Raw genomic sequence first — 26925 nt, forward strand, 5'->3', positions numbered from 1 at the left:
CTCTCTTTCTGTTAGTTCATTATTAGCATATAGAAATGCAACTGATTTTTGTAGATTGATTTTGTACCCTGCAACTTTGCTGTAGTTGTTGATTGTTTCTAACAGTTTTCCAACAGATTCTTTAGGGTTTTCTATATATACAATCATGTCATCTGCAAATAGTGAGAGTTTCACTTCTTCGTTACCTATTTGGATTCCTTTTATTCCTTTTTCTTGCCTAATTGCTCTGGCCAAAACCTCCAGTACTATGTTGAACAGGAGTGGTGAGAGTGGGCAGCCCTGCCTCGTTCCTGTTCTCAGAGGAATGGCTTTCAGTCTTTCCCCGTTGAGTATGATGTTAGCTGTGTGTTTGTCATATATGGCCTTTATTATGTTGAGGTACTTTCCTTCTATTCCCATTTTATTGAGAGTTTTTATCATAAATGGATGTTGTATCTTGTCAAATGCCTTCTCTGCGTCTATTGAGATGATCATGTGGTTTTTATTCTTTGTTTTGTTGATGTGATGTATCACGTTGATTGATTTGCGGATGTTGAACCATCCCTGCGTCTCTGGTATAAATCCCACTTGATCATGGTGTATGATCTTTTTAATATATTGTTGTATTCAGTTTGCCAATATTTTGTTGAGGATTTTTGCATCAATGTTCATCAGCGATATTGGCCTGTAATTTTCTTTCTTTGTATTGTCTTTGTCTGGTTTCGGTATCAGGTAGATGTTGGCCTCATAGAATGATTCAGGAAGTGTTCCATCTTCCTCTATTTTTTGGAATAGTTTGAGGAGGATGGGTATTAAATCTTCTTTGAATGTTTGGTAAAATTCACTGGAGAAGCCATCTGGTCCTGGACTTTTATTTTTTGGGAGATTTTTGATTACTATTTCAATCTCTTTACTTGTGATTGGTCTATTCAGATTCTCCATTTCTTCTTGGTTCAATTTTGGGAGGTTGTATAAGTCTAAGAATTTATCCATTTCTTCTAGATTGTCCAATTTGTTGGCATATAATTTCTCATAGTATTCTCTTATAATCCTCTGTATTTCCATGGTATCCGTTGTAATTTCTCCTCTTTCATTTCTAATTTTATTTACTTGAGCCTTTTCTCTTTTTTTCTTAGTTAGCCTGGCTAAGGGTTTGTCTATTTTGTTTATCTTCTCGAAGAACCAACTCTTTGTTTCATTAATCCTTTCTACTGTTTTTTTGGTCTCAATATCATTTATTTCTGCTCTGATTTTTATTATTTCTCTCCTTCTGCTGGCTTTGGGCTTTGTTTGTTCTTCTTTTTCTAGTTCTGTTAGGTGTAATTTAAGGTTGCCTATTAGGGCTTTATCTTGTTTGTTAAGGTGGGCTTGTATCGCTATGAGTTTCCCTCTCAGGACCTCTTTTGCTGCGTCCCATATGGTTTGATATGGCATGTTATCATTTTCGTTTGTTTCCAGATAGTTTTTGATTTCTCCTTTAATTTCATCAATGATCCATTGGTTGTTCAGTAGCATGTTGTTTAATCTCCACATTTTTGTTACTTTCCCAGTTTTTTTTTCCTGGTTCATTTCCAGTTTCATAGCCTTATGGTCTGAAAAGATGCTTGTTATGATTTCAATCTTCTTAAATTTATTGAGGCTTGCTTTGTTTCCCAACATATGGTCTATCCTAGAGAATGTTCCATGCGCGCTTGAGAAGAATGTGTAGTCAGCTGTTTTTGGGTGGAGTGCTCTGTATATGTCTACTAGGTCCATCTCGTCCAGTTTTTCATTTAAGTCTAATATTTCTTTATTAACTTTTTGTCTGGATGATCTATCCATTGCTGTAAGTGGGGTGTTAAGATCCCCTACTATTATTGTGTTGTTGTTGATTTCTCCTTTTAGGTTTGTTAATAGTTGTTTTATGTACATTGGTGCTCCTATGTTGGGTGCATATATATTTATAAGTGATATGTCTTCTTGATGGAGTGTCCCTTTTTTTGTCACAGGCACTTTTATCTAATTTCCCCAACAGCTCTGTGAAGTAGGCCTGTGATCCCCATTTTACAGGGGGGACACTGAGGCTCAGAGAGATCGAGTAGCTTCCTTCACATAGTTTCTTGGTGCATTTTGAGTCTCCACCTGGAACTACGCCTCTCAGGTGTGTGCACTTAGCTGGTGTTCCACTTTGTCCCTCTCTGCCAGCCTCCCCAAAGGCACATGCCCCATCCTGAGTCCATTGTCTGCTTGATGGCAGTCACCCTGCACAAACAGGCCCTGGGCGGGGAGTGGACTAGCATGGCGTGTTCGTCCGTCCTACCCTGGGCAGATTATAGGTTTATTGTGAGAGCTGGAGCAGTGGAAGATACTGACCATCACTCACTTGGAAGTTTTGTCATGTAGAAATATTCCACTGACTTTTTGCAGGAGTTATGTCTTCTTTGTCTTCATTGTTCCTCTGGGCTTTCTCCTACAGTCCATGCTGTGCAGTAACATATAGTACAGAGACTGGTGAACATAATACTGTTGGCCTGCACCAAACGGTCACATCACTCATTTTTCTAATTATGAAAGAAATACATACTGTAAAAAAAAGTCAAATTACACAGATCTATGTAGAGTAAAGTGAAACTTTCCCCTTCCATCCCCTTCCCTGCAAACTCACTCCTCTACTCGGAAGGAACTATTCAGAGGTTGCAGCTTATTCTTCTGGACATTTTCTATGAATTTATAAATACACATAAAGTTTTTTTTAATATAAATAAATTACATAACTACATCGTTTTGCAATTTGCTGTTTCCCAAACCATATATCATAGACGTCTCTCCTTATCAGTGTACGTCACTCTAACTTATCTCTTAAGAAGTTTTAAAGCTACTCCAAAGAACAGGATACCATGATCTGATTATTTCTTCTTTGATAGAGATGGGGTTATTTCCAGTTTCACTATTATACATAATGCGGCAGTAAGATCCTCGTATGGAATTTATTACACTGCTATTCAACTGCTCGATTTGCTTTGTTTCCTTTTAGTCAGAGACTATGATATATTTTTAACAATTTTATGAGAATTATTTTATAGGGAAATTAGTTTTATCTCTGAATCAAGACATTTATGGGGAAACTGGATTTCAAGGTCATCCATCTCTGTAATCTGGAGAAAAATCATGAAACTTCAAGGTATTATGCTTGCTCCATCACATTCTAACAATTCATGTTAACAATTTAAAGTTGAATGTTTTAATAGCCTCTACTCTCTTTGTTCAGAAGAAGGATGACTTTTTCTTGTCTTCAAAACTTCTGACTCCAGGGGCTCTCAGTTGGGCTTCAGAGAGGATAAGATATTGGTGTTGTATCTGTTTCTCTTCAGCTGTAGGCTGCATCTTCTAAAGATGTTGAACATGGTCCAACCGATATATGTGATTTGGGTGAAAAATTCAAAGTAATGAACCCAAGATAGGAATCTATAAGTTTGGTTCTTAACAAAGAATTTCCTTTGATATCTTCAAGTCTCTGTGATTACTAGTAAAAACCACCTATGGATGAAGAGACGTGGTTCTGCTGGCAATGTCTGGCTTGAACATCCGTAGTTAAAGCTGCCACATATGTAGGTAGATTAGACTTGACCTCTCTACGACCTCTGCCCTTGGTCTTTGACCTGGGAAAAATAAGAATTTAAAAAAGCTGTTGTTGGGGTGGCCCTGTTGCTTATCGGTTAAGTGCGTTCGCTCCGCTGCTGGCGGCCCAGGTTCGGATCCCGGGCGCGCACCGACGCACCGCTTCTCTGGCCATGCTGAGGCCGTGTCGCACATACAGCAACTAGAAGGATGTGCAGCTATGACATACAACAATCTACTGGGGTTTTGGGGGTAAAAATAAATAAATGAAATTATTAAAAAATAAAAAAACAAACAAACAAAAAGCTGTTGTTACTAGCACTGAATGCTAGAAATGCCCATTAAAGATTGAGTGTGATTTGGTAAACCAAGGGAGTATAAGCAGAACAAAGTCTTTAATATCTATAAAATTTCAAAAAATTCTAATTTTTTCAAATATAACTCTATTTTTGCCACATGCAAACTATATTAATGAAATATCCTTCTGTCCATTTCTTACGTTGTTTCCATTGATTTGATGGATTTATCCTCTAATCTGGATTCCAAGTGTGAAAGAACATCTTGGTCCTTCAAAGAAAAGAAGCCATTGAAATTTAATTTTCTTTTAGCTCGGCATCCTACAGGTTTGAGGAACAAATTATCATGTAATAATACAATGATTTTGAATTCTAATTGTTCATTAGAGGGGTGTAAGGGATGATTGAATGATGGTTCATCCCCATGGTCAGGGATATTGTACACATGGACGTGTAAACACGATTCAGGAAGCTGCTTCAGCCCCGTGACATCCCTGAGAACCACAGTGCAGGAGGATCTAGGGGCACAGCCATCTTCCTCCATCTCCTGGGTTACATGTAGATCCAGAGGTCTTGAGAGTGGCTTCAGAGCAGGTAACTTTTATCTATTTTTCCCCTTCCTTCTCTCCAGCTTATCTCAAACAGTCTTGAGTATCATGTTTTAAAGTAAGACCAATTATAGTTATTTACATGAGCTTCTTGTACATTATTTTAGAGTGATAATCAGGCATACCATTAAATATCAATTTAATCCATCTAATTAAATTTGTTGTACCTTTTAATGGATTAGAACACTAAAGTTAGTTCAGAGTTTGATATTCACCAAGTGTGTTAATCTGCTTAGAACTGCCATGTGCCTCACTCCTCTTATTAGTGTATCTTTGGCCCATCACAAGATTTTAATGAATAAAATCATCATAAATTAAGATAATGTACTGTCTTTTTGATGACCGGGAGGAACATGGGTCCATTTCGGAAATATGCTTCTCTGTCTTTGCTCCCCATGGGAAGTTTCTGGTCACTAGGTCTCCAGTGTCTCGCACATGCCCTAGGTCTGTAATAGCTTGGTGCCTCTCCTTCTACTTGAGGTAGAAATAAAAGAGGTCAGAGAGACTTATTAAAGTTTTGGTTGCGTGAAGTCTTCTATGAAGACCATCCATGCATATTGTTCTGGATAGCTCTCTGTTCCTAAGACTACTAGTTATTTTAAGGGCTTGTCAGGAACTGTGAAAGATCCGATGTTTTACCTTACGTGCAAACCAATAAGTTAGCCTACCATGGTCTTACAGATGCTGGCAAAAGTCACAAGACCCATGCGTCAGAGACAAAGGACTTAATGACACAGCAATAGCAGTGGCCAGAGTATCAGCATTTGCAGCGGTTCATGAAACCCCACTTCCTACAGGGTGATACACAGTGGACCAGGTGACATGCAGAGGGTTGCAAGAACTCAGAGCTTAAGGAACTCAAATCTTTGATAACAGGCAGGAAGTCTACTGACCTTTGCCCCGGGGAGGGGTGTTATTTTTATTATACTGGGCAGTAAGAAATAATGGCCTCAGAGGAGGCCAATATTTCTATCTTCCAAGGCTGACAGCTCCTTACACACATCCTTGACAAGATAACCTGGTTTTACTGGCTTTCAAAGATAAGCTTGAATGAGACTTGATCATCATTCAGTTCTTCTGTTTCCTTTATTGAGGTTGTGCAAATATGCTCTTTTCTCTGTAAAGTTCACTAACTTTATTCACATATAAGGAATGCTTTTGGTTTTATTAAGTTGAAATTTTCTTATTAGAGAAAATGATGAAACTATTATGGGTTGGATGTGAAAGTATGTTTTTCCAGGAAAAATGTGAAAGAAGATCGGTACTCACAGAATTTTGCCACAAGGAGCTGATAACAACTTAAATGATTTTAATTTGAATACTGTTTTGTACAACTTTTTTCCATCTTACTTCATCCTCTCTGCTTCCTGTAATTCCCATATGGGAATGGGGCAGTTTCAGAGATTAACTGAACTCATTTACAATATTCAAATAGTTTTGTCTGTTGTGGTTTTTTTATTGAGATAAAGTTGACATACAACATTAAATTAATTTCAGCGGTACAACATGATAATTCAATGTTTGTATATATGTTGAAATGATCACCACAATAAGTCCAGTTAACATCCGTCCCCATATAGAGTTACAAATATTTTCTTTTGTGATGGGGACATGACGTATTTCAAGGTGCAGAAGAATCAACGATGATGTCATACTTTTCCATATACAGCTTGATGAATTTGGACATATGTATACACCCTTGAGACTGTCACCACCATCAAGGCCACAGACATATCCATCACCACCCAAAGTTTTCTCTCACCTCCTTTATTACTATTATTCTCTGGTAAGAACTCTTAATATCTACTCTGATAGCAAATGTAATGTATGCAATACAGTCTTGTTAGCTGTAGGCACTCTGCTGTATCCTAGATTTCCAGAACTTATTTATCTTGATAACTGAAACTTTGTATCTTTGAACATCAACTCCCCATTTCTCCATCCCCCAAGCCCCTGGCAACCACCATTCTAACCTCTGCTTGTTTGAGTTAGACTATTTTAGATTCCACAAATAAGTGAATATTTGTCTTTCTCTGTCTGCCTTATTTCACTTAGCACAATGTTTTCTAGGTGCATTGATGTTGTCAAAAATAGCAGCAATTCCTTCTTTTTTCAAGGTTGACGAATATTCCATTTCTAAAGACTTTTATTTATTTATTTTTCCCCCCAAAGCCCCAGTAGATAGTTGTATGTTATAGCTGCACATACTTCTAGTTGCTGTATGTGGGATGTGGCCTCAGCATGGCCGGAGAAGCAGTACGTCCGGGTGCTCCTGGGATCAGAACCTGGGCCGCCAGCAGCGGAGCGTGCACACTTCACCGCTGAGCCACGGGGTCGGCCCTGAATATTCCATTTCTTTATCCATTCCTCCATCAGTGACGTTTAGGTTACTTCCATATCTTGGCTATTGTGAATTAGCTGCAATGAATATTAGAGGGCAGGTATCTCTTTGAGATCCTGACTTCAATTCCTGTGGGTGTATACCAGAAGTGGGATTGCTGGATCATATGCTAGTTTTCATTTTTGGAGGAACCTCCATACTGTTTTCCATAATGGCTGTACTAGTTTACATTCACACAAGGGTCCCTTTTCTCCACATCCTCACCAACATTTACCATCTTTAGTATTTTTTGATAATCGCCATCTTAACAGGTGTGAAGTGATAGGTCATTGTGGTTTTGATTTGTATTCCCTGATTAGTGATGCCGAACACCTTTCATACACCTATTTGCCACCTGTATGTCTTCACTGGAAAAAGTTTACTCTGGTCCCTTGCCCATTTTTTAAATTGATTTGTCTTTTTGTTTTTGAGCCAACACAAAAAAAGAACAAAATTTCCAGGCATTATGGGTGCTTCCCAGTTAATGCAGATGGCTTTGTATTTACAGTGGTACCAAAAAGATCATGTTTCGTGTTTTTTCTTCAGCTTGTTATAAGACCAGCAGTAGTTGCGGCATGGCAGATAATCGGGATCACCTGGGTTTGGAGGTTTACAAAATAAATGAGTGGTATGGAATTTTTTATTATTCCAAGGAAATTATTGTGATCATAGTCCATGGAATCCAGGATTGATAGGTGTAGGAGGAGATTAAGGTGAGGATTGGTGATCTGGCATTTCTACTGATCTTGATGGACAGGTATCTACTGAATGATTGTTTGAATAAAAATATTAGAGACCAGGAATTTGTGGTGGGTGAATATGTCTTCTGAATTATTTACTTTTGAAAATAACAATTTGGATTATGTGAACGTCTGGGATATGGGAGTAAGTCACTAAAAAGGGGTGGTTGATAATATCACTATTGATTTAACTTCTATGAACACTAAGTGATCAATCGATTAAGCAAATGAGTAGTCAGAAAACACAGAAATCGTAGGATTTGGGATTTAGTAAAGAACTGGGGACTGAGTCTCCTGAAAGAGAGTGCCAGGATTTGTGAGGTTGAGAGTGACAAGGACAAGAAGAGAATAGAAACACACTCAAACAAGGAGGGCGTGTTAACAGGATGGAGGGGCGGAAATGATCTGGAGGAGCCTTGAGTTTTGACCTTGAGCTTTCTGTTTTTGATGCAAATCTGCCTGATGTCATCCCGGGACACAGGTCAGATCTAGCCCCAGTGGGTAGGGGGAGGGTGGAAGTACAAAACAGCCAGGATAATTGTCCTAAAAAGGTAGGCTTCCTTTATCATTTGACCCAATTTCATGATTTGTTTTTATAGGGTAAGAGGAAAAGAAGGATGATAGGCATGTCTTCATAGAGGAAGCAGTGTAACTGTGGGAACCAGTCCAAACCAAACCCTGGTTTAACCATCTCCATTCTTTTGAGGATGTCCAGTGACATATTCAAGAGGCCAGTTACTAGAATCCCATCCCATCCTGGCAATGAATGGTCTCTGAGAAGACAACTTGGACCAGCCCCACCAGATCTGCTGGCCCAAGAGACAGCAAGGACTCCAGGCCTGCAGCAGTGCAGGACGACTCGTAAGTCCTTTCAATCTTGTGAAAACGTTGCAAAAACATGCACCTAGTCACACAGGTGAATCCCTGCCAGCTGTGCTCGCAGGTGGTCTGCATTCCAGGTCCCATTCCCACTCCTGCTGGTCTTCAGATTTGGCAGAGATGATTCCAGGAACTGATCTGTGCATTCCACAGCTCCACTGTGGAGGTATCAGGAAGGAGGAAAGGGCAGTGAAGAGCACAGGAGCGAGACTGGTGATAGCAATGATGGCGGACAGACTTGCTAGTGAGGCAGAGAAAGTGAGGGGCCAAGAAGTCCGTCCTGACAGCAGATGAAATGGAGCACGCACTTCAGTGAGGTCTCTTGGCAGCGTCCCTAATGTTTCCTTGCTTTGAGATCTTGAAATTTTAAAATATACCAATACTTTTCTTTTTTTAAACTCTGCTTCGAGACATAGAAAATATAGACAACAGTTTCTTTCTGAGGTGAGATGTTGAGTTTCAGGTGAGGAGAGAAAGATCTTCCTTTTTCATGCTGTTCTCTCCTTTTCCTTTACTATGTACATTATTTATTTATACTTTAAAGTCAGCAGCGAGTTATCAATGTCACGGGATGATTCAGTTTTTCCCCTCACAGTCACAGTAAAACCTACTAAAAGTGGATTCTTTTTTTTTTTTAATTTTTTTGTTTATTGCAGTATCATTGTATAAATTTCAGGTGTACATCATTATACTTCTATTTCTGCATAGATTACATAATGTTCACCACCCAAATACCAATTAGAACCCATCACCACACACATGTGCCGAACCATCACCCTCATCCTCCTCCCTCACCCCCTCAGCAACCACCAATCTGATCTCCGTCTCTATATGTTTGCTTATTGTTGTTACTATCTATTACTTAATGAAGGAAATCATACAGTATTTGACCTTCTCCCTCTGACTTATTTCACTTTACATAATACCCTCAATGTCCATCCATGTTGTCACAAATGGCTGGATTTCATCGTTTCTTATGGCTGAGTAGTATTTCATTGTGTATATATACCACATCTTCTTTATCCATTCGTCCCTTGATGGGCACTTAAGTTGCTTCCAAGTCTTGGCTATTGTGAATAACGCTGCAATGAACACAGGGGTGCATGTATCTTTACGCATTGGTGTTTTCAAGATCTTTGGATAAATACCCAGCAGTGGAATAGCTGGATCATATGGTAGTTCTATCCTTGATTTTTTGAGGAATCTCCATACTGTTTTCCATAGTGGCTGCACCAGTTTGCACTCCCACGAGCAGTGTATGAGAGTTCCCTTCTCTCCACATCCTTTACAACACATGTTTCTTGTCTTCTTAATTATAGCCATTCTGACGGGCATGAGGTGTTCTCTCATTGTAGTTTTGATTTGCATTTCCCTGATAGTTATTGATTTTGAACATCTTTTCATGTGTCTGTTGGCCATCTGTATATCTTCTTTGGAGAAATGTCTGTTTAGGTCTTTTGCCCATTTATTAATTGGGTTGGTAGTTTTTTGTTGTTGAGATACATGAGTTCTTTATATATTTTGGAGATTAAGCCCTTATCAGATGTATGGTTTGCAAATATAAAGTAGATTATTCTTTTTGTATAATATTCCAATAGATTCCAAAATATTATTTCAAAAGCACTTTTGTGTCTATGTTCTCAAATTAGATATTTACTTCTAGGTCTCCATTTTTATGTTCCTTTCTGCATGCTAATTCATAGTTGCATCTAAGGAAATACCAGATTTCCCTCAGTTTTTTAGATCCATGTGTTGGAAATGTGATTCATGAAGATGGACATGGCAGTTGGGGGATCGTGCTATTATCAAGAGATCTTTTCAGCATCAGGGATCTGACTAGAACCCACTGCTTGTTGGGATTTAATTGTCTATTTGAGGCATCAAGCTTTCACTGTTGGCACTTCTCTTTCTCTTTGGAGGGAAAGTACGGCCTTCCCAGTCTTTCCATTACCAAATCACTATCCTGGGTGGCTATGCCATGTCAGGAAGGGCTTGGGATGCCGGGAACCAGGATTCATCCTCAGCTTCTGGCTGTCCTGACAAGGTTTCCCTGGCAGAGTGCAGCCTGTGTGTCTGGGTGACACTTGCACCCATCAGAAAGGAGGGGATAACTCACAAGTGTCAAGCGATTCATCTGGCCCTTGTCTTACAGGGTGTTCCCAAGGGATGAGGTTCAAAATGCCACTTGGTAACCCTTTGAAAGCTCCTAGTCATGGGGTGGGTTTTCAGTGCGAGCTCAGAGCAATGTCTGTTCACCACCAGATGGCAAGCATTTCAGTATTTTAATTGGTAAGGCTGTACTCATGCATGTCCATGGATGATCACTTCCGTGGTATTCCCTACTGTAGCCCCCCACACCCCTGTCATGCCTCATCTTTCAAAGCTCCAAACAGGGTTCATACCCCAGCAAGTGGTGGTAATGTAACCACAGCACAGGACTGGGGGAAAAAAACACAACCACCCAGGGGAGACATACTTTAAGTGTTCGGGCCCAATTGCCCCATTTGGACGAGTTGGTAACACTAACGCTTAGTGTGTAAACTGGAGGATTGTCCAAGACCATAGACCTCAGAATGACACGGGCTCAGAAGTCACCTTTTACAGCAAGGGACAGTGTGGGGTCACTCACTGGCCAGGATTATGGTCCCTTATACTGACAAAGTAGAGCTCATCCGGGGTCCATCAGACCAAGCCAAGGAGGAGGCTTGGGGTCTTCTGGGGAATTTCTGCCCTAAAGGGAATTGCATAAGGCAGGCAGGGGTGCTGAAAATCCTAGTTCACAGGGAGCGGTCATGTTTATGGAACGAGGCCCAGCAGTAGCCTTAAAAGTTGCATCACAAATCTTTCCTCATGGATACAAAACAAGCAGGAAAAGGAATTCAGAGTCCTGGACAAGGCTCCCAGGAGGATTCAAAGCTAGGTCAGGGGTGAACACGGAGCCCCTAGAGGGGCCTCAGGAGGGAGGTCCTTCCTGCTTTTAGTCCATTTGCAAGTGAGCTTCCTCGGGCCTTGTCCTCTCCACGTGCACGTTTTGATCTTTTTACATTGTTTTCTCCACTTAGAGCTAATGCAATTCCAGAGATTTAACTAGAAATCTACAAGTTCCTAAAATTCTCTCAAAATAAACCTCAACAAGAGAAGCAGAAAACGTTCTCTGTTCCTCCAGAATGTAGAAAGGCAGCCCCTGCCTGTGGCACGAATTGGTCCTGGGTAGTGCTGTTTTAAAAACACTCACATTTCAGTGGTTGTTGCTTTGCCTGTGAAAGTACCTTCAACCTTTAAATCCCAAGAGAACGACGGGGGCGACGCGTCTGCTCCTGGAGGAGCTGAATAATACTGAAATGAAATGCTCTTCGGAATTAGGGGGACTTGAGAGTGTCCCCACTAGCCAGGGAAGGGGTTGGCCGTTCTCCCTTCTCCCACATACAATAAGCTGACGACCCAGAAGAGTTTTTGATTCAAGGAGAAATATGAGACACTGTGTCTCACTTACATGCCTACAAAAAGCGACAAAACCACACCACAACTCCCAGGCTGTAAAGGGCACAGGACATTAATATAATATTCAAATATGGCATTTATTATTGACAACAAATAACTACTGTCCCTCCCCAATGGGTGAATAGGTGCTGGGGTAGAGATGTCAGGGAGCTGGGGTGGGGTCTTTCCTTCTCTCTTGGGCTTCAGGGGACCCCAGGGATCAGCTTACAATTCTCCCCTTCCCTTCAGGTGGGAGGAGATGGCCCAGTGCCTTGCAAGCATCCCAGCTGTGTCCCCACTGCTGAGGATGGTGCTGTGATCAGCCACTGGTACGGGGCTCGGTGTTGGGGCCTGGGGGTTGAGTAGAAGAGTTGGGTTATCTTTGGGGGTCTGCCTCAGAATCATGGACCCCCACCCTGTCCCCACTGCCCTGGGTATTCCAGACCCTGTGCTCAGTGCTGTCAGCCACCAATACCCCATTTGGCCCTGCCACGTGAGCGAACATTTAGTATCACCTACTTCACAGAGGAGGAAACGGAGTCTCAGGAAGCTGAAGAGAGTCACCCCAGTCACAGGACAGGTCAGTAGTGGAGTTGGGATCCCAGTGCCAGCTGTCCGACTCCCCAAGGGCACGCTTAGCCCGAAGCTTTACTGAACACCTATGAGTGAGTCACCCCGGCCCAGACACTCACTCACACCTGAACTTGATGATGGCGGGTTCTTCTAGACCTTGAGTATTCTGCAGTCCATATGGGTCTAGGGCTCTGGCTGGCAGGACAGGCTGTAGCTCCAGGAGAGAGAGGCACTTGTGAGCCTACCAGGACCTACACCTCAGGTGTCCTCCGACTGCCTGCCCAGCAGCTGGAGTCTGAGTGTCCCAGATGTGGCCACACGATAAAGCCTGGGGCTGAGTGGGGGTCCATGGAGACAGGTTTTCTGGACTGGTCAACAGCGAGAGTCCACCCCTGCCCTCACCCAACTCCGGCCCGGCCTCACCTGTCATTCTCATTGAGCAGCTCCATGTCCTGGAACCAGGCCCCATATCGCTCCTCAGTCTCTAGGTTGTAATTCTTTGCAGCCACCTGAAGCAGCAGGATCTCGCTCATGACTGGGTATTCCTGGGACCAGAGAGAAGCAGAGGATGCAGACAGGGTCTGTGTGGGGGATGCTGCAGGGGCCTTGTGGAATGTGAAGAGTGGGGCAGGGGACCAGTCCTGGGAACCCTCCTTCCCTCCAGTTCCATCCAGGCTCTACCTGTTCTCAGAATGGGAATAATCAGCGCCTCCTCCAGGAAGTTTTCCTTGATGCCATCCTCCCCTCAACTCACCTGCCAATTGGATGGGTCTCCCACTTCTCTGTTATCAAACTCTTCCACTCAATGTAAGATACAGGGGCTGGAGCCAGGGACTGTTCTGCCCAGAGGGTCTCTGAATTCCTCCTCCTTCCCCTCCCCTGCAGGGAGTGCCACAGCTGCTCACCTCAGTCCTCTTCTCAAGGTTGATCTCCTTCCCCTGGGAGGCAGACAGGCAGAGTCCATCAGACAGAGCCCCCTAGCCTGACTAGACCCCTAGGCCCACCCCTTCTCATGTTGCACTACTGCCAGGTCCCCAGAGGGGGCCGCGCATGCAGAGAAAACAGGACTTGGACCTAGGGCGGGATCTGGGTTCCAGAGAAGGAGGACATGGTGGTGAGGCTGAGGGACCTGGCAGCACAACCCTCTCTGATGACAGAATTGGAGGCTGAGGCCTCAGGCAGAAGGGACTGCTCAGCCACTTATGTGCTGCCTGACTTGGAGGGGCCCGACTTCTCTCTCCCTCCATGGGCAGCATGAGAGGGAGAGGCTGAGTCCAGCTCAGATAAAACCTCATGCAGCTGTGCCATCAGGCAGCTCTGAGATTCCCCAGCCTGGGGAACTGGAATGGGTGTCTCAGGTGGAGCCTCTGTTCACTCATCTCTAAGATGGGCCTGATGCCCCAGCTCCCAGGGGTGGCTGCGAGGCTCTCAGGAGAGATGTCCCAAGTGCTGGGAGCTCAGAGCTCACTTCGGGGACTCCCGATTCCCAAGGCTCAGGATTCTGGTCCTTCCTGCCTGGTCCTCAGGATCACCCACCTCGAGATAATCACCCATCACCAAGTAGACCATCAGCAGGTCACCGAGGAAAGTGCCAAATAGGGGATGACACTCTGTGACATCGGGGTGTGGGTGGGATGAGCCCTTGCTCTCAAGTCTGCCCCCTGCAGACCCTCCCCTGAAAAGTCCTCACCCTCAGCCTCCTGGCGCACCCCAGGGTTCCCACAGGGAGCAGCCTAGGACCCTTAGCAGCCTCCCTTCAATTCCTCCTTCCTTCACACCCCAAGAACACCACACTCCTCCTCCTCACCTCCAGAGCCGGCTTCTGGCAAATCGCAGGGTATGCAGTCCCTGGCCCTCCCCACAACACACCCATCCTACACCAGATCTCACAGGCTCTCCTCCTGGTCACTTCTACTGGGGGATTCAGGCACTGTGGCAGCAAGAGGAAGGGCCCTCCTGTCTTGATTTGAGGCCTCCAGCTGGGAGGGCAGAGCCCTTACCCCTCAGGCACACTCACCTGCTGCTGCTGCTGCTTCTCCTGCACTCTCTGGGGGATGATTTGCGGGGGGGCAAACGTCGAGGACCCCTCCTGCCAGGGTCAAGGACAATGTCAGCGCGCCATCCTCCCCTCACCCCATTTCTCTCTGCACCACTGGCCTCCGACCCTGGACGTCTGACTCGAGTCAACTGGTTCCAATGCCACTCCATCCTCCAAGGTGTGATTCTAGAACAAGCTTAACTCCAACTCTCACTCTGAGTGTGAGCTTGGGCTTTCGGTCTGGCCTCCCCAAGCCTGTTTCCTCATCTGGAAGGTTTTAGAACTCCAGCTATCTCACAGGTTCCCCTGAGGACTCAGTGTCACATGACTGTCATCATTGTGCTCGCCCTCACCCCTCCAGGTGGAGCAGGCAGAAATCTCCCACATTCCTTTCCTCCCTCTTACCTCATCACCACCTTGTGAGGCCTGCAACTGAGGTTCAACTGGGGGAGGACTGGCCTACAAGTTCTCTCTCAGCCTTCAGGGTTCAGTGTGGACTGAGAGCCTGAGTTTCTTTATCTTGTTAGCCTGGGTACTCCCGTGCTTCTCTCCTCTATAGGGCTCCACATTGGGCAGCCCCACACACTGGTATTTGATTCCTCAGTTACAGGGATTCGACAGAGTGAGAGAGAGAGAGAGATGGAACATGAAAGAGGTATTAAGAGGAAGTGAGAGACATTTTTAGTTAAAATTTAGACAAGACATCCCATCACTCTGGCTGTTATTATGTTAAGAAGCCAGTTACGAACTACTTAGTGGTTCCACTGGGATGGCTATACCATGGGTAGGGCTTACTGAGTACCACTGTGGAGGTTGCCCACCTCATAGGCCAAGACAAGGCACTTGGGTCTCATTTTCCATTAAACAGGAAACAATTGAATGGTTTTATGCCGCAGGATGGCAGTATCCAAATTTCCATTAGTTTCAACCCCCTCATGATGCTGACCTGAAAATGAGGCCAAGTTGGAAGCGACAGTTCCAATATCACATTGCTAGAACCCAGGCCTGCTTTGAGTGGTGTTCTGTGTTACCTGTCACCCCTTCTTGTTGTTCTTCCATCTCTAAGTTTGTGCCTTAGGTACATGTGACACCAGCCCACAAGGGTAATAGATATTATGTCATATACACCGGGTGACATCCCTAGGATGTAGATTCTAGCCTGATCCTCATGGTGCAGGTTTGGAAACTGGGGAGGATCTGAGAGGCACAGGGACTTTCTCAGGATGAAGAACTGGTAAGAAAAAGGAGGTCTGCATTCACCTCTCTCTCCTCAAAGCTAGGACCCGACTTAGGTTTCCAGGGAGCTGTGGCTAGGGCTGTGTAGGCTCCTTGTGTACAGTTCAGGAAATGACATGTGGGAGGAGGGTGAGCAGCCCAGGCGCAGGGGGCAGTTCTGGACAAGTCTGATTGAGGGAAGGGGCCCAGGTAAAAGAATCTTGAAAAATGACCTCACTTCCTTGGTCATAGACTTCAACAGATCTTAGAACTCTAGTAACCAGGCACCCACAGCCCCCCATCCAGCTCACTTGACTGGAGACAGTCAACAGGCAAAAATGTTTTGTCGTTGTATCCCAACTTTTGGAGGATCTGGGTTCAAAAAAGCCCAGAAAGGGAATCTTTTTGGTTTTTGCCGACGTTGGCTCAGCCCTCATCCCAGACACCTCTGGGCGTCTGGCAGAAGGCAGTGAAGAGTAACACACGGCAGCCCAGGAAAGGCTAGTGCAGGCCACAACACAACTGTGATCTCACCTGATCAGCCGCACACCCCTTGCCCCTCGTCGTGTGTGTGTGTGTGTGTGTCTGTGTGTGTTTGTGTGGAGGGAAGAAGGCAGGGCATGAGGGACAGGTCATTCCCAGGCAGAAGCTTGTTGTTAGGTGTCAGAAGCATGGTGGGTCTGTCATGTTCATAGCCCAGGTCATGGCTGGCAGCATGAGAAGGTGAGCTCCTCTACTCTTATGCTACCGAGCCATAGAGGTTTCATCTCCTTCCCTCTCTGACCACAGTTCTTTGCAGGGATGTCCCTCTGTGCCTGAACTGAGGAGCAGATTTTCTCTTGGTGGTCGACCCCAGTGGCAGTGTGCAGGCAGCCCCTGATTCCTTCTGGCCCATCTTCCGAGCAGTCTTTGCAGAACTCCAGTCAGGAAGTCGTTGAGGAGCTGCCCAATGGTTTCAACTCCACCAACTCACTAGAGAAGAGACAGGTGCACCAGGCCACAAAAGACCATCCAGTGCTGCTCCGAGATGAGAGAAGGAGCAGAGGGTCTCCACACTCAGGACCTTGAGATGACGAGGTTGGACCAGAACTAGGGCAGGATCAGACTGGGGCTGTCCCCTTTTCAAGCTAAAGTGGATGTACACTCAAGTCTCCTTGCCTGGTTTGGAGCTGAGCTGCCGTGACCCTCTTACTCTTGCCCGGTGTGAGCTTCCGGAGGCCACTGAGGCAGAGCAAGAGTGCAAAGGAGACTGCAGGCTGGCTCCATGGAAGGGAAGTGGGATATTTCCTGTGTTTAGAAGGACACATGGAAAGTCAGCTATGTGGGTGAATCTTTCTCTTTATTCCACTGCAGCGCCAGCTGCACAGCTTCAGCCAGTGGCAGAAGTAGAGCAGTGGGCAGTGGTGGAGGTAGAGCTGGCTACAGCTCCGTTGACATCACCCCTTCTAGCATTGGAGCCAGCGTCCCCTCCATCAGCAGTGTTGGAGCTGGAGCAAGGGCCAACATCGGCTCCAGCAGGAGTGGGAGCTGCTGAGCTGGAGTCACCTGGACCATCATTTCTAGTGGGAAGTCCATCTCCACCTGTGGCTGTTAAGGAGCTGTGAGAAGAAGCCCAACCTCACGGCCTTCCCTTCTAAGCTGGTCATGGAACAGTTGACCGTGATGGATGCGATGAGCAGCTGGGCTCTCAGGGCGGAGTGGAGCAGGCCTTCCTTCTGCCATCGTTGCCCCAGACCTGATCTGGACTCCTATGATCTGGGCCCAAATCCCGGCTCCACGCCTTGACAACCATACGGCCTGGGCAACTTTCTGAACCCCCAAGCCTCTACTGTCCACCTCCAGATCATAGCGGTGGACATTAAGAGGACCTTCACAGAGTGGCTGTGCCGGCTCCATAAGGTAGAAGAGATGGAAAGCTGGACAGGGTCTAGCCCATCAGTGGCGGAGGGGAACTCACTGTGTGCAGCCAGGTCCATGCTGGCCCAACCCTCTGCTCAAGAGGCTCAACAGCCTCAGGAATTGTTAGACACCTGATGTATATTTCCTACATGGGAGACAGAAAAGGCCCGTGGTTGTAACTGCCATGGGGGAATGTACATCAGAATGGGCAGTGAAACCAGAGGGCTGATCAGGGTGGTGGAAGATGCCCCTTTGGCATGAGCCGAGTTGAGCCACCGTCTGGAGCTTGGAGTTAGCCAGGACAGGCTGGGTGCAAATGCCCCTCTCCCTTCCCTGCCAGTATTGGGTCCTGGGTCATCCTGTGCTGGGTACCCTCGGTGGACAGAAAAGAAAACCCAGGGACTCTCATAAGGCTCAGACCACATCCTGAGCTTCCTGAGCTCCAGCTCTAAACTGTGATTCTTGTGTGGGGCTTTGGGTGCTATGGACACAGAACTGGGGTGTGGCAGAGCCAAGTGACACTCCCACTGTTCCCCAGGAACTCTTCTGGAAGGTTGTTCCCTCTCAGTGCCTGGGCTCCACCTGGGGCATGAAGAACAAGCCCGACAATGAGCACCTGGTACCCACCATCCAGGCCACTGTCGAGCACTCCAGAAGGGTGGCCAGCCTCGTCATCACCGCCTGCCTCGGGGATCTGAGCATGACGGCCCAGGACAGGGCGAGGGTGGTGGAGCACTGGATCCAGGTGGCCCAGGTGTGCTGTGGGAGGCCCTGTGGAGCACCTCTCTGGAGATTTGGGAACTGCCTCTCCACCTTTATCAGCTCCCAGCATTGAAGTGTGTGGTCTAAGCCCCTGCAAGTCCCTAGGCCCTTCCTACCAGGGGCCCGCTGACCTTGACTCCAGGTCCCAGTGGGAGGATGCTCACTTCCTACCTGGCTCCTTCCCTGGGTTGAGCTAAAATCCTCCTCCCTGTGAGTGTTACTCTTTGGGTCCTAAATGTGTCCTTCTGGGGCTCCCTGAGCATCAGTCTCATCCAGGAGGGGAGATTTAAATAGAAGGGGACTGAAGCTAGATCAAGTGGGGCTCCAGAACCCCATGTCACACCTCACTCTCTTCCCTTCCCCAAGAGTGTGAGCTCCTGAAGAACTTCTCCTCAACCCGCACTGTCATCTCTGTTCTGCAGAAAACCTCCACAAGCCACCTGAAGAACACATGGGGGAGGTTTCCTGGTGGGTAGGCCCCTCTCCATAGGAGGACCAAGATGGATGTGGGATCTCCTGTATGTCTGCCATTGGCACCTCAGTCAGCTGGGATCTCCTGGGAGGCAGCAAATGCTGGGGACATGATCTGGATCTCGGTGTGTTGTCTCTAAGACTTCTGGTGTCCTTAGTGCACCAGTTCTGCTTCAGGACTCAGTTTCCCTAAATGTTACGTACTGGGTTGAGCCACATTGGAGATTTCCAAGTGTTTATAGCAACAGAAGTCTATGCCCAGCTGAAACTCAAAGTGGTCAAAACAGAGCTGCTCTGTAGAGCTGGAGAGTGGAGACCCCACTGACCAACAGGAGAGCCGCCTCCAAGTCCCATCAGACCTTAGCACTCAGAGGAGCCCAGTGAGAACACTCCTCCAGGCAGGTTGAATCTCTTGGGTTGTCAAAGAAAAGGGATTTGCACTCAGACCCCTCACATTATCCCTAAATTTATCCTTCCCTCTTTCCCCTCCTCTCAGGGAGAGCTCTGAAAAACTGAAGGAGCTCTATAACCAAGACGAGTCCTTGAGCAGAGAACTGATGACCAAGGTAGAGTGGAGGCTGGGGGTCTGGAAAGAGAGGAGGGGGGAGAGGGTCAGGGGGCCTGGGCAGGCTGTGAGTTTGACAGTTTCTCACTTGAACTTTCTCGGAAACATTCCCGTCTATCTTGTCCAGGTTAACAAGCAGAGGGATTTGTTAGGCCCATTGGCCAGTGGGGTGACATTTTTGGACAGGAAGCCCTGGTCATGGGACACAGTGGTGTTGGCTGGGCTGTTCCAGGAGGAGATGCTGAGCTGGTGCCATCAGCAGGTCTCTGGCTTCCATGCATGTCCATCTTGCTGGATGTAGCTTCTTCCAGGATGTTGGGTGATTGGGGTGCATTTAGCCCTCAGCCTAAACCTCTCCTCGGGAAGGGAGGCCCCTGCTGTTCCTTCTGTCTTCACCATGTCTCCAAGGGGAGGGAACCCTGCCTGCCACAGGGACGGGCATGGCAGAGGATTCTCATGGCCCAGGTGGACAAACAGGCTGCTCATCTTTGGGTCTGAATGGCTGGACCAGAGACAAATGTGTGTGCATTCTGGGACTCACCCCCGAACCCATAAAGCAGTCACTAGAGTCAACCACAGGAGTCTCACCTGAGTGCCTGGTTGTCAGTGACATATGCCCCCGGTGGTTTATGAGAAGCATCTAGGCAACTGATGGATTCTTAGTGGATGCTGCTGAAAGGACGTTAGGAGCTTCATGTAAACGAGGAAGCAAAGAGTGCTGTCACCCGCTTCCCTGTGGATCAGAGGTGGCACCTTGGGTGTTCAGTTCCTGAGTGGATAAAGAAAGAGTTCAGTGCAGGGGAATGTCGTGGGGGGTTCCTTGGGGAGGAGAAGGCTTTGGCACGGCCTCTGTCCCAGCCTGGGTCCAGAAACTCCATGGGACTGAGGCAGGCAGGAACCACTCAACAAGACTCCAAAGACACCCCGTCCTCTCCATCCACGGCTCGGCCCAGGGCCAAGCTTTGAGAGCTCAGAGGACAGGACTCTTGTCTGTGGTGGGGCTGGGGGTTAGGGGAGGGTGTTGGAACAGACCCTCTGGCTGGGAGGGGTAAGCAGCCTCTCTTCTATGGGTGCCTGAGCAACTCACTGTACCTGTTTGGGCCTCTGTCTCCTCATCAGAAAAGGGAGGGATGGTGACTGTGTGGTGCAGGCTTCACAGGGTGGTGATGAGATAAGGGGGAGGAAAGGAATGTGGGAGCTTTCTGCCTGCTCCACCTGGAGGGGTGAGGGTGAGCACAATGATGACAGTCATGTGACACTGAGTCCTCAGGAGAACCTGTGAAGTAGCTGGAGTTCTCACACCTTCCAGATGAGGAAACAGGCTTGGGGAGGTCCGGCCACAAACCCAAGCTCACACCCACAGTGAGAGTTGGAGTTAGACTTGTTCTAGAGTCACAAAACCTTGGAGGATGTAGTGGCATTGGTACCAGTTGCTTAGAGTCAGATGTCCAGGGTTGGAGGCCAGTGGTGCTGGAGAGAAATGGGGTGAAGGGAGTATGGCCTGCTGACGCTGTCCTTGACCCTGGCAGGAGGGGGCCTCCACGTTTGCTCCCCCGGAGATCATCCCTCAGAGAGTGCAGCAGAAGCAGCAGCAGCAGGTGAGTGTGCCTGAGGGGTAGGGGCTCTGTCCTCCCAGCTGGAGGCCTCACATCAAGAGAGGAGGGCCCTTCCTCTTGCTGCCGCAGTGCCTGAATCCCAAAATAGAAGTGACCAGGAGAAGGGCCTTGAAGAGCTGGTGCAGGATGGGTTTGTTGTGGGGAGGGCCAGGGACCGCACACCTTGTGATTTGCCAGAAGCCGGCCCTGGGAGGTGAGGAGGAGGAGTGTGGTGTTCTTGGGTGTGAAGGGAGGAGGAATTGAGGGGAGGCTGCTAAGGGTCCTAGGCTGCTCCCCGTGGGAACCTTGGGGTGGGCCAGGAGGCTGAGGGTGAGGACTTTTCAGAAGAAGGTCTGCCGGGGGCAGACTTGAGATAAAGGACTAATCCCACCCGCACCCCGGTGTCACAGGCTGTCATCCCCAATCTTCGCAATTTCCTCGGTGACCTGCTGATGCTGCACCTGCTGATGGGTGATAATCTCGAGGTGGGTGAACCTGAGGACCAGACAGGGAGGACCAGAATCCTGACCCTTGGGATGCGGAACCCTGGAACTGAGCTCTGAGCTCTCAGCACTTTACACATCTCTCATGAGAGACTCGCAGCCGCCCCTGGGAGCTGGGGCATCAGGCCCATCTTAGGGATGAGTGAACAGAGGCTCCACCTGAGACACCCATTCCAGTTCTAGAGGCTGGGGAAGCTCAGAGCTGCCTGATGACACAGCTGCATGAGGTTTTATCTGAGCTGGACTCAGCCTCTCACTCTCGTGCTGCCCATGGAGGGAGAGAGAAGTCGGGCCCCTCCAAGTCAGGCAGCACATTAGTGGCTGAGCAGTCCCGTCTGCCTGAGGCCTCACCCTTAAAGTCTGTCATCAGAGTGGGTTGTGCTGCCACGTCCCTCAACCTCACCCCCATGTCTTCCTTCTCTGGAGCCCAGAGCCTGGCCTAGGTCCAAGTCCTGTTTTCTCTGCATGCGCGGCCCCCTCTGGGGACCTGGCAGTAGTGCAACATGAGAAGGGGTGGGCCTAGGGGTCTAGTCAGGCTAGGGGGCTCTGTCTGATGGACTCTGCCTGTCTGCCTCCCAGGGGAAGGAGATCAACCTTGAGAAGAGGACTGAAGTGAACAGTTGCAGCATCCCCTGCAGGGGAGGGGAAGGAGGAGGAATTCAGAGACCCTCTGGGCAGAACAGTCCCTGGCTCCAGCCCCTGTATCTTACATTGAGAGGAAGTGTTTGATAACAGAGAAGTGGGAGACCCATCCAATTGGCAGGTGAGTTGAGGGGAGGATGGTATCATGGAAATAATCCTGGAGGAGGCGCTGATTATTCCCATTCTGCGAACAGGTAGAACCTGGATGGAACTGGAGGGAAGGAGGGTTCCCAGGACTGATCCCCTGCCCCACTCCTCACACCCCACAAGGCCCATGCAATATCCCCTACTCAGGCCCTGTCTGCATCTTCTCCTTCCCTCTGGTCCCAGGAATACCCAGTCATGAGGGAGATCCTGCTGCTCCAGGTGGCTGCAAAGAATTACAACCTAGAGCCTGAGGAGCGATTTGGGGCCTAGTTCCAGGACATGGAGCTGCTCAACGAGAATGATAGGTGAGGCCGGGCCGGAGTTGGGTGAAGGCAGGGGTGGACTCTCCCTGTTGGCCAGTCCACAGAGCCTGTCTCCGTGGTCCTCCGGTGAGCCCCAGGCCTTATTGCATGTTGACCTCTGGGACACCCAGACTCCTTCTGCTGGGCAGGCACCAGGGGGACACCTGACGTGTAGGTCCTGGTAGGCTCACAGGTGACTCTCTGTCCTGTAGCTACAGCCTGTCCTGCCAGCTGGAGCTCCAGACCTAGTTAGCCAGCAGAATACTCAAGGCCAAGAAGTTCCGGCCATCATCAAGGTCAGGGGTGAGTGAGTGTCTGGGCCGGGGTGACTGACTCCTAGGGGTTCTGTAAAGCTTTGGGTTAAGCGTGGCCTTTGGGAGTTGGACAGCTGGCACTGGGATCCCAGCTCCACTACTGAGCAGTCCTGTGACAAGGGTGACTCTCTTCAGCTTCCTGAGACTGTTTCCTCCTCTGTGAAATAGGTGATACTAAATGATCGCTCACGTGACAGGGATAAATGGGGTACTGGTGGCTGACAGCACTGAGCACAGACTCTGGAGCACCTAGGGCAGTGGGGACAGGGTGGAGGCCATGATTCTGAGGGAGGGCCCCCAAGATAACCCTACTCTTCTACTCAGTCCCCAGGCCCCAACACCGAGCCCCATACCAGTGGCCAATCACAACCCCATCTTCAGCAGCAGGGACACAGCTGGGAGGCTTGTGATGCACCAGGCTAGCTCCTCACACATGATGGGAAGGGGAGCATTGTAATCTGATCGCTGGGGTCCCTTGAAGCCCAAGAGAGAGGAGATGACCCCACCCCAGCTCCCTGATATCTCTACCCCAGCACCTATTCACCCATTGGGAAGGGACAATAATTATTTGTTGTAAATAATAAATGCCATATATGAATATTATATTAAAATCCTGTTCCCTTCACAGCCTGGGAGTTGTGGTGTGGTTCTGTCGCTTTCTGTAGGCATGTAAGTGAGACACAGAATCTCACATTTCTCCTTGAATCAAGAACTCTTCTGGGTCGTCAGCTTATTGTATGTGGGAGAAGGGAGAATAGCCAGCCCCTTCCCTGGCTAATGGGGACATTCCCAAGTCCCCCTAACTCCGAAGACCAGTTCATTTCAGTATCATTCAGCTCCTCCAGGAACAGACACGGCCCCCACCCTTTCTCTTGGGATTTAAATGTTGAAGGTACTTTCACAGGCAAAGCAACAACCACTGAAATGTGGGTGTCTTTAAAACAGCACTACCCAGGACCATGTCGTCCCATGGGCAGGGGCTGCCTTTCTACATTCTGGAGGAACAGGGAACGTTTTCTGCTTCTCTTGTTGAGATTTCTTTTGAGCAAATTTTAGGAACTTGTAGTTTTCTAGTTAAATCTCTGAAATTGCATCAGCTCTAATTGGGGAAAACAATGTAAAAAGATCAAAACGTACACGTGGAGAGGACAAGGCCCAAGGAAGGTCATTTGCAAATGGACTAAAGGCAGGCAGGACTTTCCCTCCTGAGGCCCCTCTAGGGGCTCCATGTTCACCCTTGAACTGGATTTGAATCCTACTATGATCCTTGTCCAGGACTCTGAATTCCTTTTCCTGCTTGTTCTGTATCCAGGAGGAAAGATTTGTGACGCAGCTTTTAAGGCTACTGCTGGGCCTCGTTCCATAAACATGACCGCTCCCTGTGAACTAGGATTTTCAGCACCCCTGCCTGCCTTATGCAATTCCCTTTAGGGCAGAAATTCCCTAGATGGCCCCCAGGCTCCTCCCTGGCTTGGCCTGATGGACCCTGGTGAGCTCTACTTTTCCAGTATAAGGGACCATAATCCTGGCCAGTGAATGACCCCACACTGTCCTTTGTTGTCCAAGGTGACTTCTGAGCCTGTGTCGTTCTGAGGTCCATGGTCTTGGACAATCCTCCAGTTTACACACTAAGTGTTGGTGTTACCAACTCATCCAAATGGGGCAAATGGGCCCAAACCCTGAAACTGTGTCACCCCTGGTGGTTGTCTTTTTTTCCCCAGTCCTGTGCTGTGGTTACATTACCACCACTTGCTGGGGTGTGAACCCTGTTTGGAGCTTTGAAAGATGAGACGTGACAGGGGTGTGGGTGGTTCCAGCAGGGAATGCCACGGAACTGATGATCCATAGACGTGCATGAGCACAGCCTTTCCAATTAAAATACTGAAATACTTCACCTCTGGCGGTGAACAGTCACTGCTCTGAGCTCAAACCGAGAACCCACCTCATGACTATGAGCTTTCAAAGGGTAACCAAGTGGCATTTTGAACCTCATCCCTTGGGAACGCCCTGTAAGACAAGGGCCAGATGAATCACTTGGCACTTGTGAGTTATCACCTCCTTTCTGATGGCTGCAAGTGTCACCTAGACACACAGGCTGGACTCTGCCAGGGAAGCCTTGTCAGGACAGCCAGAAGCTGAGGATGAATCCTGGTTCCCGGCATCCCAAGCCCTTCCTGACATGGCACAGCCAACCAGAAAAGTGATTTGGTAATGGAAAGACTGGGAAGGCCGTACTTTCCCTCCAAAGAGAAAGAGAAGTGCCAACAGTGAAAGCTTGATGCCTCAAATAGTCAATTAAATCCCAACAAGCAGTGGGTTGTTGTCAGATTCCTGATGCTGAAAAGATGTCTTTTGATAATAGCACGATCCGAAATAAGTCAGCAGCAGAAGGTCAAATACCGTATGATTTCCTTCACTAAGTAGTAGATAATAACAACAATAAACAAACACATAGAGACAGAGACTGGATTGGTGGTTAGCAGAGGGGAATGGGGGAGGGAGGAGGGCGAAAGGGATAATCCGGCACATGTGTGTGGTGATGGGTTGTAATTAGTATTTGGGTCGTGAACATGATGTAATCTATGCAGAAATAGAAGTATAATGATGTACACTTGAAATTTATACAATGTTATAAACCAATGTTACTGTAATAAACAAAAAATTAAAAAAATAAAAAGATAATTGCACGATCCCCCAACTGCCATGTCCATCTTCATGGATCAAATTAGCAACACATATGGATCCCAAAAACTGAGGGAAATCTGATATTTCCTTAGGTGCAACTTTGAATTAGCATGCAACAAAGAACATAAAAATGGAGACCTAGAAGTAAATATCTAATTTGAGAACATAGACATAAAAGTGCTTTTGAAATAATATTTTGGAATATTACACAAAAAGAATAATCCACTTTAAGTAGGTTTTACTGTGACTGTGAGGGGAAAAACTGAATCATCCCGTGACGTTGATAACTCGCTGCTGATTTTAAAGTACAAATAAATAATGTACATAGTAAAGGAAAATGAGCGAATGGCATGAAAAAGGAAGATCTCCTTGTTCTCTTCACCTGAAACCCAACCTCTCACCTCAGAAGGAAATTGATGTCTATATTTTCTATGTCATACAGTGGAGTTTAATAAAAGAAAAGTATTCATATGTTTTAAAATTTCAAGAGCTCAAAGGAAGAAAACATTAGGAACGCTGCTAAAACACCTAACTGAGATGACTGCTCCGTTTCATCTGCTATCATTACGTCCTTCTTGACCCCTTACTTTCTCTGCCTCGCTAGCAAGTCTGTCCGCCATCAGTGCTATCACCAATGTCTCTCCTGTGCTCTTCACTGCCCTGTCCTCCTTCCTGATGCCTTCCTCAGTCACCAGAAATTGTTGGCAGTGGAGCTGTGGAATTCCCAGGTCAGCTCCTGGAATCATCCTTGCCAAATCTGAAGACCGGCAGGAGTGGGCATGAGACCTGGAGTGCAGACCACCTGCGAGCACACCTGGCAGGGATTCACCTGTGTGACTAGGTGCAAGTTTTTGCAACGCTGTGGCAAGATTGAAAGGACTTACCAGTTGTCCTGCACTGCTGCAGACCTGGAGTCCTTGTGGTCTCTCGTGCCAGCAGACCTGGTGGGGCTGGTCCAAGGTGTCCTCCCAGAGATCCGTCATTGCCAGGATGGGATGGGATTCTAGTAACCGGCCTCTTGAATATGTCACTGGACATCCTCAAAGGGATGAAGATGCTTAAACCAGGCTTTGGTTTGGACTGGTTCCCACAGTCACGCTGCTTCCTCTGTGAAAACGTGACTGTCATCCTTCTTTTCCTCTTACTCTACAAAAATAAATCATGAAATTGGGTCAAATGATAAAGGAAGCCTGCCATTTTAGGACAATTATCCTGGCTGTTTTGTACTTCCACCCTCCCTCTATCCTCTGGGGAT

Source organism: Diceros bicornis (assembly GCF_020826845.1).
Source record: "Diceros bicornis minor isolate mBicDic1 chromosome 1 unlocalized genomic scaffold, mDicBic1.mat.cur SUPER_1_unloc_2, whole genome shotgun sequence".
Taxonomy (NCBI): domain Eukaryota; kingdom Metazoa; phylum Chordata; class Mammalia; order Perissodactyla; family Rhinocerotidae; genus Diceros; species Diceros bicornis.